The sequence below is a fragment of the Cervus elaphus genome, chromosome 21 (genome assembly GCF_910594005.1).
Source record: "Cervus elaphus chromosome 21, mCerEla1.1, whole genome shotgun sequence".
Classification (NCBI taxonomy): Eukaryota; Metazoa; Chordata; class Mammalia; order Artiodactyla; family Cervidae; genus Cervus; species Cervus elaphus.
In genome coordinates, this window is record NC_057835.1 from 7,479,908 (window position 1) to 7,499,132 (window position 19,225).

Sequence of the window (19,225 nt, forward strand, 5' to 3'; positions counted from 1 at the left end):
TGACTCCCGGGCTCTGGGGAACAGGCTCAGTGGTGTGACTCTTGGGCTCTAGAGAACAGGCTCAGTGGTGTGACTCTTGGGCTCTAGGGCTCAGGCTCAGTGGTGTGACTCTTGGGCTCTAGGGAACAGGCTCAGTGGTGTGACTCTTGGGCTCTGGGGAACAGGCTCAGTGGTGTGACTCTTGGGCTCTAGAGAACAGGCTCAGTGGTGTGACTCCCAGGCTCTAGGGCTCAGGCTCAGTGGTGTGACTCTTGGGCTCTAGGGAACAGGCTCAGTGGTGTGACTCCCGGGCTCTGGGGAACAGGTTCAGTGGTGTGACTCTTGGTCTCTAGAGAACAGGCTCAGTGGTGTGACTCTTGGGCTCTAGGGAATAGGCTCAGTGGTGTGACTCTTGGGCTCTAGGGCTCAGGCTCAGTGGTGTGACTCTTGGGCTCTAGGGAACAGGCTCAGTGGTGTGACTCTTGGTCTCTAGAGAACAGGCTCAGTGGTGTGACTCTTGGGCTCTGGGGAACAGACTCAGTGGTGTGACTCCCGGGCTCTGGGGAACAGGCTCAGTGGTGTGACTCTTGGGCTCTGGGGAACAGGCTCAGTGGTGTGACTCTTGGGCTCTAGGGCTCAGGCTCAGTGGTGTGACTCTTGGGCTCTGGGGAACAGGCTCAGTGGTGTGACTCTTGGGCTCTAGGGCTCAGGCTCAGTGGTGTGACTCTTGGGCTCTGGGGAACAGGCTCAGTGGTGTGACTCTTGGGCTCTAGGGCTCAGGCTCAGTGGTGTGACTCTTGGGCTCTAGGGAACAGGCTCAGTGGTGTGACTCTTGGGCTCTAGGGCTCAGGCTCAGTGGTGTGACTCTTGGGCTCTAGGGCTCAGGCTCAGTGGTGTGACTCTTGGGCTCTAGGGCTCAGGCTCAGTGGTGTGACTCTTGGGCTCTAGGGAACAGGCTCAGTGGTGTGACTCTTGGGCTCTAGGGCTCAGGCTCAGTGGTGTGACTCTTGGGCTCTAGGGAACAGGCTCAGTGGTGTGACTCTTGGGCTCTGGGGAACAGGCTCAGTGGTGTGACTCTTGGGCTCTAGAGAACAGGCTCAAGTGGTGTGACTACCGGGCTTATTTGCTCTGAAGTATGTGGGATCTTCCTGAATCAGGGATTGAACCCCAGTCTTCTGCATTGGCAGACAGATTCTTTACCACTGAGCTACCTTTGAAGCCCCTATTATTATTTTAATAATTTATTTAATCATACACAGTTAAAAACAGTTCTTAACTCATGGGCTGTACAAAAACAAACAATGGGGCCACCCTGGTTTAGAGAAGAAAGCCAGCCAGGCAGCTGTGGGCCAGCTGCAACAATCGAGAATCCCCTTCTGCCCGGAGCCCACCTGTTCCCTACCATGGCCCTCCTCTTACTTTGTGAAGCCTATGTAGCCATCTTCCTTCAGCCCCCTGAGCTACTACCTCCTTCTTCAAGCCCTGATATCATTTTTATTTTACTCACCTTTATTTTCTTTGTCACTTGACTGTGACAGAAAATCTGAGAGAAAAATGTTCACTACTGTATCCCCAACATTTAAAACAGTGGTCACTGAATGAATGTTGCACTTATCATTTCTTTTTGTTAGCTTTGTCTGTGTTGAACTCTCTACTAGGGAATCACACTACATTTGTTTTTCTGCGACTGGCCTTCTTTCCACTCAGCACTGTGGTTGAGACCTGTTGGAGGGCTGTACGTGGTCAGTGTTGGTTCACTTTCTCTGTTGTGTAATCTGGTCTCCAGTTGATGGGCATTTGGATTGTTTCCAGCCTTGCTGCTGCCCACGTGCGTGGATGTCTCGCCTGCCCACGTGGGGTGCGATGCCGGTTCTGGCTGGCCAGCCTTCAGCTTGCCTGCTTCCTGCCAGATTGTTCTCAGGGTACCCTGCCAACTCGCATCCCACTGATGCAGGGAAGTGACTCCTGGCTGCTCTGCGTTCTTGCCAGTGCACTGTAGTTGATTCTGTCTGTTTTCTTCAGTGTTGCCATTCTGGTAGTTATGTAATAGTATCTGTTTGTGGCTTTACATTGAATTTCTCTTAGTACTAATTAGGTTAATAATCTTTTAATATATTGGTTATATCTCTTTCTTATGAAGAGAAGTCATTGGCCTGATTTTCTTCTTATGTTTTTCTTATTGACTAGTAGCTGTTTTCTATGTGTGGATTACTATCCTTTGTCATTGTAAGCTGTGAATATTTTTTTCCAGTTTGTGGTTTATCTTTTTACTTTTGAGATGTCTTGGAACTAAAGTTCTTAATTTTAACATCGTTGACTTTATCAGTCTTTTTCTTTATTAGTTTTTTTGTCTTATTTAAGGAATATTTCTTTATTGAAGGGTTACAGTTTGATATGAGATATTTTTATTATTTATTCATAAAGCATGTATTGTTCCATTCAGTAAATATGTTTGATATTTAGGTGTTTTTTCTTTTTTTTTTTTGGCCATGCCACACAGCTTGTGGGATGTTGGCTCCTCCACCAAGGATGCAGCCTGGGCCCTTGGCAGTGAAAGTGCCAAGTCCTAGCTACTGGACCACCAGGGAAGTCCCTGTGTTTTCTGACTTCCATAAAGATTCCTTTGATGACTCATAATTTATTTTAGTGTTTGATAAACTCCAAATGAATGAATATTCTTTGATATACCTTGTTGTGACATCTCTAAAATGGGATTGTAGTAAGAAAATGTGTTCTGTCAGGAACCATGTCTTTAAATTAATGTTATCTTTAATAGACCCGTGTGTGCGCTCAGTTACTTCAGTCGTGTCTGACTCTCTGCGACCCCGTGGACTGTAGCCCGCCAGGCTCCTCTGTCCATGGGATTCTCCAGGCATGAACACTTGTGTGGTTGCCATGTCCTCCTCCAGGGGGGGTCTTCCCCACCCAGGGATCAAACCTGTGTCTCCTGTCTCCCACTGGCGACACCGGGGAAGCCCCAATTCCTAGTTCAGTTTGGCTGTGTCTTGACCCTAACTCTCAAACCTGTGGACACTTAGGTACATCTCACTTCTGCCTTTGGAAACACTTGTTTTATTTCCAGCCTGAAGTCGAGGTGTTAGTGCACGTTATCAGCTCTTGGACTCTGAAGCTTGAGGACAGGTGACTGCCTCGACTGCCAGTTTGTTTCAGCTTAGCCGACGGGCAGGGGTTCCTGCTGTGCCTGCAGCTGCTTCCTTTCAGTGGCATTTGTTAATTAAGCTGTTTAATTTTACCTTCTCAAGACTGATTGAAAAAAAGAAAAGGAAGAAAATTTTAGTTTGTGGTTATAGCAGTGTCTTTTAGCCAAGTGCTTACTTTGGGTATTCATTTCATTTTTGTTTACAAAAAGTAGCAGTGACTTGAAAAGTATCAAAATTAAATAATAGGTCAGAAGTTAAATTTTATTCCTCCCCTGACATCTCAGGTATTGCCATTTGAGGGGTTTAGGCATCATGGTTTGTGTAGAGAGGCAGCTCTTTTAACAGGAGTCTCTCATCTGGGAAGCAGAAGGCCTGGGTTCAAATGTTACCCCTCTGCCTTTTGTCTTGTGACTTTTGACAAGTTGTTTAGTTTCTCAGAGTCTCAATTTTCGGATAGCTCTTGTCTATAAAGTCTAGTGTTTATAATCTCTGCCTTTGAGGGTATGTGTACATACCTTTGTAAAGTGCAGGCAACTGTCAAGTGCCAGGATCAGGGTCTTTTTCAGACTTACATGGTGCTGGGTTACCACAGGCCTAGCCTTTCGCACTTACATGTTTCCCTGGCTTGTTCTTGAACTGGTCAGGTGAGTTCATTTGTTTGTTTAGCATTTGTGAACCCCTGCCTTGCACCTCGTGCAGCACTGGCGATGCAGGTGGGGGGTGGGGGGGGGCGTGGGGCGGGCTCAGGTCAGTCAGCGACGGTCACTGCTCTTGCTCCGAGGGCCGAGGACGCGGCCCTAGTGCGGGTCAGGCTCTAGTGTTGGTGGACTTTCTCTGTTCAAGGCCAGGCGGTAGATGCCTCAGGCTTTGCAGGCCACAGATGGCCTGCCACATATTTCTTGAATTTTCCTCTTTAGCCCTTTACAAAGGTAAAAAATACAGTTTTAGCTCAGGGGACCTTACAAAACCTGGTTGTGGGCTAGATGCAGTGGCCTCTGTAGGTTCTGACTGTCTGAAGGGATCTGTAGGAGTTCAGTGGGAAGTGGGAAGCAGGAGCGCCCTGTGCAGAGGCGTGGAGGTGTGAGGGCCGGGGTGGGTGGTGGGGCTGTTCCTGTTGGATCTGGAGCTCAGCACGGGCTGGGGAGGAGCGCGGTGAGCTCGGTGTGGTAGGCAGGATGTTTGCACTTGCCTCTGATCCAGAGCAGATGTGTGGGGCGGGAGGAGGCTGGGACGGGATGAGTGCAGCGGCCCTACAGAGATGTGCTCTGGAGGGGAGGCAGGAAGCACGCGCCTGTCACTCAGGAAATGGCTGCCCGTCTACAGCCCTATCACCCTGAATGTGCCCGATCTCGTCTGATCTCGGAAGCTAAGCAGGGTCGGGCCTGGTTAATACTTGGATGGGAGGAGATGGCTGCCCGGTGGCTCGGAAGGGAACTGGCAGAGCGCAGGGTTCAGTTTCACAGTCTGCGCTCCTTTAATCACATAATGATGTTGTACAAATAAATGAGGAAAGTCTCGATCCAGGGTGCAGCTGAGGAGCTGGAGAGAAGGGGGTGATTTGAAGCCGTTTTCCTGAGTTAGTCTCTGGGTCCCGACCAGGCACATGATGTGGCCTGGAGGTGAGACTCCTCTGAGGAGTTAACTCCCAGCTAACTCCTCTGAGGTGACCCGCTCCTGAAGCCCTGTTTGCTCTGAAATACAAGCAACCATGGTTGCTTTGAGGAGGAAACATTCTTTCCTGGGTCCTGAGGCCCAGAAATTAAGTTGTCGGCATAATTGTGTGTTTTTCCCTGTGGAGAGAACTTCAGGGCTCTTGTGGGATTGCTAGCAGGGAGCCCAGCACCCAGGGGAGCCACTCCTTAATAGATTGTATACGTCTGGCGCTCTGCAAAGGTTTAGGCTGATCATTCGAATCATGGGTTTACTGTCCATGGAATACATCCCAGACTGGCAGGTAAACCCCAAATGCATGCAGTCCCTCCTAAATGGAGCCATCTCAACTGGCTATTAAAATGTTTCCCCCACCTCTCCTCCCTTCCAGAGACAAACATCAAGGCATACATTTGGTGCATAGGAGGCCAACCAGGTGTGTGGGGCTCTGACAGGCACAGAATGTTTTCAGCTCGCTATTGTAAGGTAGGCAGAGCTGAAGTTTACAGTTAGGCTTCTCTTCATAGTCACATGCCTGTGAGAGGTGGGCACGTGTCCCTTTTAAGTAGGATTTGCCATTACCAAAATTGAGGGTAGTTCTTCCTAGGAATGTGTGACCTCAGGCCCAGCTAAACTGAGGCGGCCTCATCAGGCAGGAGGTGCCAGGGTGCAGAGGTGACTCCCCGGGAGCTGTGCGTGGCCAGGGCCTTTCCTCGGGCGAAGTTCACCCTTGACTCGGTGAAGCCTAATTATCCCTAGACAAGTTAATTATTTCTGTCATGACTAGGGAGTTCAAGAAATTACTGCTTTTGGGGAGATGATATATGTTGCAACCACACGCAGTATAATTTACTACAAAATTAAAAAATCAGAATTTCTACCCCTAAGTGAAGATGTCTCCAGAAGTGTGTCACACTTGACACCTGTCCTAATGTTTTCCTTCGGAACTTGAATAAAGATCAGGAGTCATGCTGGGAGACAGCTCATTTTTAGAGTCAGAATTTTAAAATATTTTGGCAGGTTGTAATGAAGTGCTAAAATCAATAAGGTAAAATTAAAATTTATCAGGAATAAATGTAAAATGATAGACTTAAATCAAAAAGAAAATCAACTGAGAAAGTTGAGGGTGGGTGAAATGTGTCCTAACTGTTCTGTGTGCAGAAGATGGGGTGGTGGGGGATGTTGGTTGACTAAAACCAGGATTGTCAAGCTTTTATGTGAATGGGCACATAGGAAGTAGTTTAATTTTTTCAGACTAATAGACAAAATCAAGGATATTATGTAAATACTTCTGTAACAAGAGAGAACACAGAATTTTTTCTTGGGCAGAATCCAAATTATAACTGAGCATGATTTTTTATATCGGTCCCCTGATGAGAGAATGGGATTCTCTTTCGGGGGAAGAAGGAGGAGGGGGTAACACTTCTCTTAATTGGAGTTTTAAAGCTAGTGCTGCCTGTCATCAGAGTCAGTCACACGTTTGTCTCCTAATGCTGATCTACCAAGGAGGTATTTCATCTTTGAAAATGTCTTTATGCCGATCGGTACTCTCAGATCCTGATATCCATGCAGGAGTATATCATTTTAATTGAACATATTCATTGCTTGGAAGGCATTTATAGAATTCTCTTAGGTTCTTCTTGATATTTGCCTTTTAGCGTGTCGTCGTATTGCAGATTAATCACTTCCAGTTGATGGTTGGGGGGGGGGGCTCAACTGCATAGTTAAATAGATTTTGAAATATGTAAATTTTCATTACACTTGCATCAAGTTTCAAAAAATGCTGCTGGAACTGTAGCTTAAACTCAGAAAATATATCTGCTGTGAATTTGTGTGGGAATGGAAATCTCACTTCTCATAACTTTTGGTAGCTTGGGGAGTGTGTAAAGAAGCGTGGTGTTCCTTGTGATTCAGACGTTGGCTGTCATTGAAATGACTTTACTGCAGTAGAAGGGCCTCATATAAGCAGTCTTGGAATTTTAAGTTGGGTTCATTAAGAAATATTATCAAGTCTTTCGTGCATGCTAAGTAGCTTCAGTTGTGTCCAACTCTGTGACTCCATGGCCTGTAGCCCGCCAGGCTTCTCTGTGCATGGGATTTTCCAGGCAAGAATACTGGAGTGTATTACTGTGCCCTCCAGGGGATCTTCCTGATGCAGACATAGCATGTCTCTTACGTTTCCTGCATTAGCAGGTGAGTTCTTTACCACTAGCACCACCTTGGAAGCCCGTAGCCAGTCTTTCAGTTCAGTTCAGTCGCTCAGTCGTGTCTGACTCTTTGCAACCCCATGAATTGCAGCACGCCAGGCCTCCCTGTCCATCACCAACTCCCGGAGTTTATTCAAACTCATGTCCATCGAGTCGGTGATGCCATCCAGCCATCTTATCCTCTGTTGTCCCCTTCTCCTCCTGCCCCCAATCCCTCCCAGCATCAGGGTCTTTTCCAATGAGTCAGCTCTTCACATGAGGTGGCCAAAGTATTGGAGTTTCAGCTTCAGCATCAGTCCTTCCAGTGAACACTCAGGACTGATCTTTAGGATGGACTGGTTGGATCTCCTTGCAGTTCGAGGGACTCTCAAGAGTCTTCTCCAGCACCACAGTTCAAAAGCATCAATTTTTTGGCGCTCAGCTTTCTTCACAGTCCAACTCTCACATCCATACATGACCACTGGAAAAACCATAGCCTTGACTAGACGGACCTTTGTTGGTAAAGTAATGTCTCTGCTTTTTAATATGTTATCTAGGTTGGTCATAACTTTCCGTCCAAGGAGTAAACGTCTTTTAATTTCATGGCTGCAATCACCATCTGTAGTGATTTGGAGCCCCCCAAAATAAAGTCTGACACTGTTTCCACTATTTCCCCATCTATTTGCCATGAAGTGATGGGACCAGATGCCATGATCTTAGTATTCTGAATGTTGAGCTTTAAGCCAACTTTTTCACTCTCCTCTTTCACTTTCATCGTGAGGCTTTTTAGTTCCTCTTCACTTTCTGCCATAAGGGTGGTATCATCTGCATATCTGAGGTTATTGGTATTTCTCCCAGCAATCTTGATTCCAGCTTGTGCTTCTTCCAGCCCAGTGTTTCTCATGATGTACTCTGCATATAAGTTAAACAAGCAGGGTGACAATATACAGCCTTGACGTACTACTTTTCCTCTTTGGAACCAGTCCGTTATTCCATGTCCAGTTCTAACTGTTGCTTCCTGACCTGCATATAGGTTTCTCAAGAGGCAGGTCAGGTGGTCTGGTATGCCCATTTCTTTCAGAATTTTCCACAGTTTATTGTGATCCACATAGTCAAAGGCTTTGGCATAGTCAGTAAAGCAGAAATAGATGTTTTTCTGGAACTCTCTTGCTTTTTCGATGATCCAGTGGATGTTGGCAATTTGATCTCTGGTTCTTCTGCCTTATCTAAAACCAGCTTGAACATCTGAAAGTTCATGGTTCTTGTATTGCTGAAACCTAGCTTGGAGAATTTTGAGCATTACTTTATTGGTGTGTGAGATGAGTGCAATTGTGCAGTAGTTTGAGCATTCTTTGGCATTGCCTTTCTTTGGGATTGTAATGAAAACTGACCTTTTCCAGTCCTGTGGCCACTGCTGAGTTTTCCAAATTTGCTGGCATATTGAGTGAAGCACTTTCACAGCATCATCTTTCAGGATTTGAAATAGCTCAACTGGAATTCCATCACCTCCACTAGCTTTGTAGTGATGCTTTCTAAGGCCCACTTGACTTCGCATTCCAGGATGTCTGGCTCTAGGTGAGTGATCACACCATTGTGATTATCTGGGTTGTGAAGATCTTTTTTGTACAGTTCTTCTGTGTATTCTTGCCACCTCTTCTTAATATCTTCTGCTTCTGTTAGGTCCATATCATTTCTGTCCTTTATCGAACCCATCTTTGCATGAAATGTTCCCTTGGTATCTCTAATTTTCTTGAAGAGGTCTCTAGTCTTTCCCATTCTGTTGTTTTCCTCTATTTCTTTGCATTGATCGCTGAGGAAGGTTTTCTTATCTCTCCTTGTTGTTCTTTGGAACTCTGCATTCAAATGGGAATATCTTTTCTTTTCTCCTTTGCTTTTCGCTTGTCTTCTTTTCACAGCTATTTGTTTAGTTAAAGCTAATTTCATTGACTACAGTGTTCAGTAATAGTAGTAGTCGATGGAGGGTCTTTTTCAGAGCAATTTCAGTCATGCTTCTGAGGTCAACAAGTCACAACAAAACCTACCCCAAACTGCTAAACTGCTGTGTGGAAGGAAAGGCAGAATATTTCAGTGAACTTTGCTATTGATGCTGCTGGTTCAGCAACATGCAAGAGATTAGAAAACTTTACACAGAATACCTGCTGATGAAGAGCCCAGTGAATAACTGTAGTTTAAATAACCATGTTTAAATGCTTGAAACATCTTAACGTTTTCACGATCTTTGTAAATTTGTCCAGCCAACCCTTTTCCTGCTTCCCATGTATTTTCAGTCAGCATTTGTATTCTACTTCAGGTAATACTACATTTAGTGTTTTCTCCAGTTCTTTGAAAATTTTCTCACCTGTAGTCCACATACATTTTTCTTGAAAGCCAGTTCCTCAGGACCATTGACTCCTTGAATAACATCTGTTGACAAGCAGCCAAGGAGAGCCCCCCAGAGTCGTTTGCCGTGTTCTGTGACTGACTGTTGATTCTGTTCCCTGCACCCTCAACTCTGAGCATCTGTTCTTACTGATAGTCCTGAGCAGGTTTTTTCTCAACACATTTCTTTGGCCGTGCAAACATCGGTGTAAACTGAGAGACTGTCTAGGATTGTGAGCAGAGACGTGTGTCTGACTGAGATGCCAAGTCACCTGCTGTGTTGAGAACAAGCGCTGGGGTGGCCGGGGCAGGTGCAGGGGTCCTCTGTTCCGTGGATGCTTCTGCTCGGCTGAGTGATGACGCAGCTCAGGTTGGCATGGTGCTGGTGGCCGTGACGCTAAGGGCAGTTTCTGGGCATGTTTTGCAGGAAAAGCCGACAAGATTGGGTGGGGAGTGTGGGAGGAAGAGTCAGGGGTGATGTCCACTGTTTGTGGCCTTGGCCATTGGAAGGAGGGGCTCTCATGAATGGAGAGGACTGTGCACAGGAGGTTCGTGAGGGAAGATCAGGCCCGAGCTCTGTTGGGCATTTTGTGCAGTTCCCTTGGGCAATCTTTGGCTTCTCTGAGCAGGCTTGCAGCTGGTCGCAGATCCGGTATATCTGTCAGGGTTTGGTCAGGAATGCAGAAGGCACTCTAAATGCTTTTTCTGCATAGGAATTAGAATCCATCACTTGTGTTGGAAGGGCTGGCAGGGTTGAAGGTCGGGGAAGCAGCCCTCACACTGGGTGCGTCCCCGGGCTCCTCTGGGCTCAGCGGCGACATGGACAGTTGGCGCTGCTGCCGCTGATCTCACTGCTTTGAAGCAGGTGGTTCCTGGGGTTTCTCTCTGGGGCAGCTGAAATTCTCCTTGGAAGGTACCTGAGGTCTTGGCTGCCACATCAACCTGCAGTTATGCTCCTGCCCACAGCTGCCTCTTGGGAGTACTTTTCTCCTTCATCTTATCGGTCTTGCACGAGTTTTCTCCAGCCCTAAATTGGGGCAGGAAGCAGTTCTGGCTTCTCTGTGGTGCTGGGATGCAGAGTGAGACAGCATCAGTCCAGGACGACAGCCAGGCAGTGGTTCTGAGCTAGAAACACACATTGTAGAGCTGTTAGCATGAGACAGCACTTCCGTTGAGCTCGCCTGGGAGGTAAGCTCGGCCAGGAGGAGAAAGGACAGAGCCTTGGGGGCTCTAGTATGGACTGGTTAGAGAGAGCAGGGGCCATCTGAGTGTTGAGAAGAAAGTGGGGCACTCTTTTAGTGGTGGTGTTGTGAGTGCTGGTTTTTCAGAACTTAGTAACTTCCCCTCTTCTTTCCTATTACTGTGTTCACTTAGTCAGTGCTTAGTACAGATGGATGGCAAACCCTGTGTCCAGCCCTGGCACAGATGCCCGAGACGCAGCATGCCCACCCGTGAGCAGTGCCACTGCGCAGTATTAGAGTATTTTTGGCTAGAAAATTAGTTTGAAGCATAAAGAAGCTTTTGTTTGCCCAGATGATTTTCATAATATATTCACATTCTTTATATATTTTTGGTTTTTTGGAAAGTTACTTCTGACCTTGTTTTTTTTTTTTTTTAAGAATACAGGTTCCAGCTTGCCTAAGTACGAAACTGTTGGTAGACTGAGCTTAGAGGAAGGGCATTGTACATGAAAAGGTTGTGTATTTTGGACATTGGAGACCTTCACAGTTAACTTACATTATTGCAGTGTTGTGGGTTAAGAAATAGTGGATTTGGGCCTTATTTAACAGTTAGCATCAAAAAGACCAATTCTTGTCCAGGGGTTCAGCCTATATGCTCAATTCAAGCCAACTAGAATTTGTCAGTGTGTTGTGTTGAATGTTACTGAGCTTTAGGAAGAATTTTTCTGTCATGGTTGCTTTGGAAAGCCCAGATCTTATTCATTGTTTTAACAGTAATATTATCTGGTTACTTTGGGAAAGCAGAATAGCACCATGATTTTAAGAGTGCTGGTAAGCTAGTTTTGAGCTTCCCTTGTGGCTCAAATGGTAAAGAATCTGCGTGAAGTGTAGGAGACCCAGGTTTGATCCCTGGATCGGGAAGATACCTTGGAGAAGGGAATGGCAACCCACTCCTGTATTCTTGCCTGGAGAATCCCACGGACAGAGGAACCTGGTGGGCTCCATGGGGTTGCAAAGAGTCGGACACGACTGAGTGACTAATACCTTCAAGCTAGCTAACACTTGAATCCCTGATTTTCCTTGCTTGCTGTGTGATCTGGAGAATTTAATTTGGTTAACAGTTAGCTTTCTTATTTGTGAAAGGGGAACACTGAGTAACCAGTTAGGACTGTGAGGAGCTGGTACTTGCAAAGTGCTCAGGAGAAAGGCTGAAACTGTATGATGATCAGGGTTGTTTTTGAGACTTAGTGAGAGATGGGTGTCAGAAAGCTGGCCAAGTTGGATTGTGCATTGAAATGAGAACAAGATGAGCAAGGTGATAGAAGGAAATATTTTACCTGTTAATGAAACACAGGTTTAGTGTGTGTGACTGGTGGAAAATTTTAGTTCACATTGTTAGAAAGGGAAAGGGGTTCAGAGTAGCCTGGGTGTCTGTTTATACCCATCTTAAAACACAGCTGTTCATGCCAGAAAGGTGGAGCTTATCCACCTTACAGCCATCCTCAGGGACCTGGTAGTATATTTTATTATATAATGAGGCAAGTTTAGATTCTCTTTATCAATCTGGAGCAAAAGATTTGATTTATGCATTTTAATTATACAGCTTGGGAAATGTCTGACTTTCTGTTCTTTTTGAAGTAGTTCAATTTTTATTCTTATATTCTATCAGTTTTGTATGTTTGCTAAGATGCCGAGCTTTGTATTCTTAGTAAAGATAGATCAGCTCATGGGATAATTAGGAGCACCGGCACACAGCAGGTACTGCGTCGCCACTGCTGGCCTAGAAAGTGAGCAGCCCTCCTGTTGATAGAATGGGATGTTGCTGTACTTGAATGCTCCATACAGTGAAGCAAAGAGCAGTTGTAAAGCACGCAGAAGTCAGTGTATCCATTCATTTATTTGTGCGTTGTCACTCAGGCATCAAGTATAGGTTTATTGATTAAGTGCTCTAGGTGTTTGATACAGTGTATATTAGCGGGGGTATACAGTGGGGAACAAAAACCAGACCTGGGGAGTAACTGGGATGTTTTGCCTTTCACACCAAGGAGAAGAAAGACAGTTGCAAGAGACTTGCATTTTAATGAATGATGTTTTCAGGTTTGGACATCACCCTCATGGCAGAAAGTGAAGAGGAACTAAAAAGCCTCGTGATGAAAGTGAAAGAGGAGAGTGAAAAAGTTGGCTTAAAGCTCAACATTCAGAAAACTAAGATCATGGCATCTGGTCCCATCACTTCATGGCAAATAGATGGGGAAACAGTGTCAGACTTTATTTTTTTGGGCTCCAAAATCACTGCAGATGGTGATTGCAGCCATGAAATTAAAAGACGTTTACTCCTTGGACGGAAAGTTATGACCAACCTAGATAACATATTAAAAAGCAGAGACATTACTTTACCAACAAAGGTCCGTCTAGTCAAGGCTATGGTTTTTCCAGTGGTCATGTATGGATGTGAGAGTTGGACTGTGAAGAAAGCTGAGCGCCAAAAAATTGATGCTTTTGAACTGTGGTGCTGGAGAAGACTCTTGAGAGTCCCTCGAACTGCAAGGAGATCCAACCAGTCCATCCTAAAGATCAGTCCTGAGTGTTCACTGGAAGGACTGATGCTGAAGCTGAAACTCCAATACTTTGGCCACCTCATGTGAAGAGCTGACTCATTGGAAAAGACCCTGATGCTGGGAGGGATTGGGGGCAGGAGGAGAAGGGGACAACAGAGGATAAGATGGCTGGATGGCATCACCGACTCGATGGACATGAGTTTGAATAAACTCCGGGAGTTGGTGATGGACAGGGAGGCCTGGCGTGCTGTGATTCATGGGGTTGCAGAGTCGGACTGAACTGAACTGAATAAAAAAGAGGCCACACACAGAAAAATCAGAGAACTTCTGAAGAGCACATGTTTTTTTTTTTTTTTAACCTCTTGCAATCAACTGGAGTCAGAACTTCACTCTGGCTTTATTTAGTAGTGTGTAGGTCCTGAGGCTGCAGAGTTGAAGGGGGCTGCCGTTGCTCCTAGAATCTTGTGTTTGAGTGGAGGGAGGGGCCGACAGGTGGGGTCGGATTTGATATCCACCCTCGTGGGTGAACCCTTCTGGCTCAGATGGTAAAGAATCTGCCTGCAATGCAGGAGGCCCGGGTTCAATGCCTGGGTCAGGAAGATCCCCTGGAGAAGGGAAGGGCAACCCACTCCAGTATTCTTGCCTGGACAATTCCATGGACAGAGGAGCCTGGCTGGCTACAGCCCATGCAGTCACAGAGAAATCAGATACAACTGAGTGATTAACACACATGTGCGCGTGCGCGCGCACACACACACACGTATGTTAAACCAGAAGCCATACCACGAGGGTGCTTGGTGTCTCTTGGCGTCTCTCCTGTTGACTGATGTGTGCTCTGGTTCCTGGTGCTGGGCCGGCACGTGTCAGTGACTCCAGAGGCCCCTCCGGAGAGTCACTGGACTGGGGGAGCGCAGGAGAGGGGCGTGATCCCCTCCAGATGCGCACCCGTTTAGCCTGGGCAGGAAGACCCCGGTGGAGGGACTGCCAGTGGCAAAGAGGTGTGAGGGAGGGGCGCATGCTCTGTACACTGGAAGTAGTTTAACTTTGCCGGAATGTCGGATTCTTCTGAGACACCAGTGAAAGATGTTAGACTCTGGAGAGTTAGACTGGACTTGATCAAGAAGGGCCTCAGGCCCTAAGGTACCGGAAGCACGTTCCCTGACTTCAGGTCGACACTTCATATTACGCGGTGCACCTGTGTCAGAAAAGCTCCACTGTGTCTTGGGGTCCCACTCTGATAGTGGTAGCTGGACTACTGAAATTCTGTGAGCCACTGGTGAACTTTTCATCTTTGGGGGAAGATGAGGATATAGGATAAATAATTGTTTTCTGAGGAATAAAAATAGTCTAAACTCTTGAAGGACAGGAGTCTTCTGTTTCTATGTCTTTGACTTCTGTTTCTCCGGAAGAATGCCACGTGTGTTGAGTAGGTGATCAGTATGTGAATAAACGAAAAACACCCTTGGCTGTTGTGTGTACTGTTGTAGCAAGCGTTGTGGTGGGTTCTGGAAGGTGATTGCTGAGAGATGGCCTTTCGAAGGGTGTCCAGGTGAGTGAGGGGCAGAGAGGAGCGGGTGGTGACGGACCGGGGTGAGTGCTGTGGACAGACCACAGGGAGTGCGAGGGATCGTCGCCTCCCTTGGATCACTCAGTCCCCTGGTTCCTAGTTCTCTTTATACCTGCTGCTATTTCCACATCCTCTGTGGTAGCCTTTTAGTAAACCTTCCACAGGGTCAGGCACACGGACTCTTCACATCCTCTTTCTGGGCTCGGCTTCCTGGAGGTCTCTGTTCTCCCATGTTCTCAGCTGGCTGTTCTCATGCCTCCCCTGCAGCGTTGCCCCGGTCGTTCCTTGCACTCGCCCTTCGGCTTCTCTTCAGGGTTGGATTTTGTGTTTGGGGTGCCCCTTGTCTTCGTCTTCCTTGATTGACTTCTTTGTCTTGGTCTAGCACCTCGTCCAGAGGTGAATCACTTGAGAAGGATGACTGGGGTCTTGGGCAGGGCCAGGCCGCCTCCCACGGTCCCTCCTCCTGAGCCTCTCTGCTCCGACTGTCCTCTCCGGGCCCACAGCTCCTGTTCTGGAAGCTCCCTCCACTGTCACGTCCTTGCTGAAGCTCGTGTTCTTCCGTGACTGCCTCCTACTTCTACTTCGTTATGCTTGCACTTTGGTGGAGGACCTTCTCTAGTGGCCTCCTGCGGTAGGACGCTTGGGGCAGAAGGTTAGGCAGTAAGTTTGATTGAGGAGGGTGATTAATGTGTGGCTGGTGTGGAGTTCTGTTGGCATCGCTTTGATCCATCGCTTCCTGTGCTCCGTGTTACTGGTTTTCAGTTCAGAAGCTTATTCTAATTTCTTATTCAGCGTAGCTTTTTCCCCTCCCATCTTTAGAAGCTTGTAGGAATTTAAAAATTTGTCCAACTCTTTTAAAATGTCATGAAGTGTGGGTTTCTTTTCATCTACTGTTCTGCTTATTCAGTGGGGACCTTCATTCTGGTAACTTTGATTCCTCAGTTCTGGGAAAATTTTTTCAAGTGATTGTGCTGGTGTTTTTCTCCCTTCTGTTTCCTTGTTCTTTTTTTCTGGAAGTCCAGAAACTGTCTTGGCTGTCGTAATTTTCTTATTCTTTCTCTCCAGTATACTTCTGTCCTACCGTCCTTCCCTTTCTTCCTTCATTTTTTATCCTGCTTTCAGGGAGATGTCTTGAATTTAACTTAACCTTCTTTTTAGTTTTTACTTCTATGTTCAGGTTCTTTAATATTCAGGAGCATCCTATTTTTGTTTATTGATTGCAGCGTCTTCTTATCTCTAGGTTTTTGATTGTAGAGTTTCTGTTTCAAGTTATTTCCTTTATCTCCCAACTCTCCAGATCCCTTCATTCTGTCTGACATGGGGTGTGCCTTTTGACTTTTACATCAGGGTGTTATGGGTGGACAATTTGTTGGGGGATCCCCAGTGTATTTTCAGGTCTTTCTTCTTGGGTTGATCATCATCCCCAAGAATATTCTCTAGTTTCTTTTGTGTAGAATTCTGACTACAGACATCTGGGGGCTGAGTGGGTGGGTGGGTGAGGGGTGGGGAGCGCGAGGACCCTCTGTTGAGTTTTGTACGGTGATGAAGTCTGCCTGTGTGTAGTCCCGCTGGGCAGGGGGCCTTCAGCCCAGAGCCACTCTGCTTTTTCTGGGAGTGGCCATCAGGGATGGGGCAGCACTCGGACGCCTGGGGCTGAGGTTCTGGCTGGAGCTTGAGCGGACTTGCTGCCCTGCTGTGGACAGGCCCCGTCCTGCCTGCACCGGTGCTGCCTGTTCTGAGCCTTCCGGGACACCCCTGTGGAAGTGGAGTCGGGTCTTAGTTTTTCCACTGCTGGCTTAGGACCTGGGTTTCTTGGCCTGCTGAGTCAGTTAATATGCTTCCAATCTTTCATAGTTTCTGTTTCCTCCAAGTTTTTTTTTTCCCCTTTTTAAAAAATTTGTTTTGGTCTTTATCTTCCGTATGAGAAATTTTTCTCACAGGTTCTAGAATTCTCTTTTTCCCCTGTCAGTTCTGCCTGAGCTGCGTTTTGTTTTTCAATTTTTTTTTTAATATCTCTTTAGTATAATTTTAGTGGGAGAGGGTGAAGTAGATGTATATATTGTTGGTGATCTTTCCCTGAGCTAGCTAACTCTGTGTCATATTAATGTATGCTTGTTGATATGTTTTAGTAGTCTCCAGGTTTTTACATGTATTTTCTTGACCAAAATGTAGGTTTGCAGATGGGGACTTGATGGCATGTTTTTACCCCCATCCCAGGTCTGGCACCACCTGTGTGGTCGGTAATGAGACTGACTCTGAGAGGGGTGAACACAGTGGCTCTTTGAAAAAGTGGTGGAGAGGTGGTTTTATAAATGCATGTTGTCTTTCCTTGTCAGGTTCTCTGTGACTGCTATGGAAAGAAGAAAGAGAAAGGAGGAGTGTTTGTAAATCTTCGTGCGACTTCCTCACGGGATCTCGGTGGCCTTCTGAACTGTGAGTCCGGTTCTCTTGCTACACTTGTGGCTTGGCATTTTGTTTTGATTTGATTTTTCTTACCCCTGTCATAGGGTTTCTTTGACACACAGTGGAAACAAACAAGAGGTAGTGAATTTTGCAGAGAAGGTGAGAGGAAAAATAGAAGTTATTTAGTCCTTTCTATATGTGTACCTTTTATACTTTATATACCTTTTTGTATATATAGTTAACAACTACAGTAACATCGCATGGTTTAGAATAGGGCCAACTCTTTGCAAACCCATGAACTGTAGCCTGCCAGGCTCCTCTGTCCATGGGATTCTACAGGCAAGACTACTGGAATGGGTTGCCATGCACTCCTCTAGGGCTCCAGGGGATCTTCCAGACCCGGGGATCGAGCCCGTGTCTCTTACGTCTCCTGCAAGTTCTTTACCATTGGAATCACCTGGGAAGGCCGGAATAGGGTCTGGTACCTTATAAATAGCAGAGTATGCCTGCTGATGGGTCCTCTCCCGTCTCACATTTGCGTCACTGAAGGACAGCGAGGCTACAGGTCCCAGTGCAGAGCTGGGATGCAGACTGCGTCTGGCTCAGAGCCTGTGCCCTTTCCTCTGATACCTAGTTCTCATGGGTTCTGGGTTCAGATGGCAGCTTAGCTACTTAGGCTTTACTAACTGCCTTCACCTGGCTTTCCCATCCAGCAGGGCGTGACGATAGCCCTTCTCCAGGCGCAGGCGGTGAGAGGTATGTGGCGTGCTCACAGATGTCAGCAGTGGTCACTCCCTGGGAGGGAAGCTGGGCCCGAGAGACTGGGCTTTTTGTGATGTGGCCATTTGTAGCTGTGGGGTTTGCTTCGTGCCCCACAGTGGGGAAGTCGTAGAGTTGAGGTTCTATCCCAGTTTGTCTGATTTCTGAAGACTGCTCTCTGGTGAGTCTGGTGGTGAATTGAGGACAGGTGGGCGGAGAAGATGAATGTGTGTCTCCTGGGGTGCTGGCGTTGGTCAGCACTCTGTTGCATCAGTATGTTGTGTTGGTAAAAGCCTCATGAACTCGGACTTGATGGATTCAGACCTCACGACAGTTTATACCTGTGTTGAATTTGACTTTGGCCATGTCCTTGTCTTGGATGTCCAAGTGGCAGGGCCCTGGTTAAAGTTTTTCCACTTCCTTCTGAGGGTCGGCTCACTTTCCTGCTTTGTTCTCTTTTCACCCAAGCAGCTTCTGTCTCTACAGAGGCTAGGTATTAGGGAAGGGAAATTATGTCATGCAGTTTCAATTTCCGAGCAAGGCCCGGAAGTCTTAGTCCTGTTTTTCCAATTCACCCTGCTCTTCACTGGCTGTGTGAGGAGCCTGGGCTGCGTGCTGTGATGGTGTTGCAGGTCACGAGGTCACAGCCCAGCTCTTTGCATCCCCCTCCATCCAGATGATGCCTTTCTTCCTGTGACTCTAACATCCACTTGGGTGCAGTTCTGTTTCTGAGAGTCTTGGAAATAAAAAAATTTTTATTTCACCTCTGCATCTTTTCTGTTTGATTTATAGGTGGTTTTTATTTATTTTTTATTTTTATTTATTTTTATTAGTTGGAGACTAATTACTTTACAGTATTGTAGTGGTTTTTGCCATACATCGACATGAATCAGCCATGGATTTACATGTGTTCCCCATCCTGAACCCCCCTCATAGGTGGTTTTTAATAAATGCTGAATGAAGGAATGTTTAATACTTGCCACAAAATAACTTCTATTAGTAGATCCAAACAAGGCAGAATATCAAATGTAGCTTTTCAGCAACAATAGCGCTTAAAAATACCTCATCTTAGTACAGCACAGGGGGAAATATTTAGTAGAGGGCACTCAGAATTCTTGACATACGATGCAGCGTAAGAAAGGCCTGGTGGGAGGGTGGTGAGACATCAGGCAGGCCAGCCCTGATGAGCCAGGAGCCTCCTCCCCAGCTCAGTGGAGCTTTTAGCACCAGGTCTGCTGATAATCTACTGATCTGGCTTATCCCCTCCCCAGCACTACTTGAAAATAAGCCCAGAAAGATAACCATCTAACTGGTGTTGCTCCAGACAGATGGTCAGACCATAGGAGTCAGTCTGGCTTTCCCCAAAGCCAGCCTGGGGCTGTGACACTGAGAGCCAGACCCC

General features: G+C 46.6%; 1 protein-coding gene across 21 annotated transcripts in view; it reads left to right on the forward strand.

Moving 5' to 3' along the window:
• The window catches only part of PTK2 (protein tyrosine kinase 2), a 208,497-nt gene that overhangs the window by 10,569 nt on the left and 178,703 nt on the right, over window positions 1–19,225 (forward strand). For 17 of the 21 annotated variants that reach the window (XM_043879884.1, XM_043879885.1, XM_043879897.1 and 14 more), the window contains exon 2: window positions 16,998–17,094. The exons of the other annotated variants lie outside the window; for them this stretch is intronic. The gene's annotated coding sequence lies outside the window, so the exon portion shown is untranslated. The remainder of the gene's footprint in view (window positions 1–16,997; window positions 17,095–19,225) is intronic. 21 annotated transcript variants of the gene reach the window in all.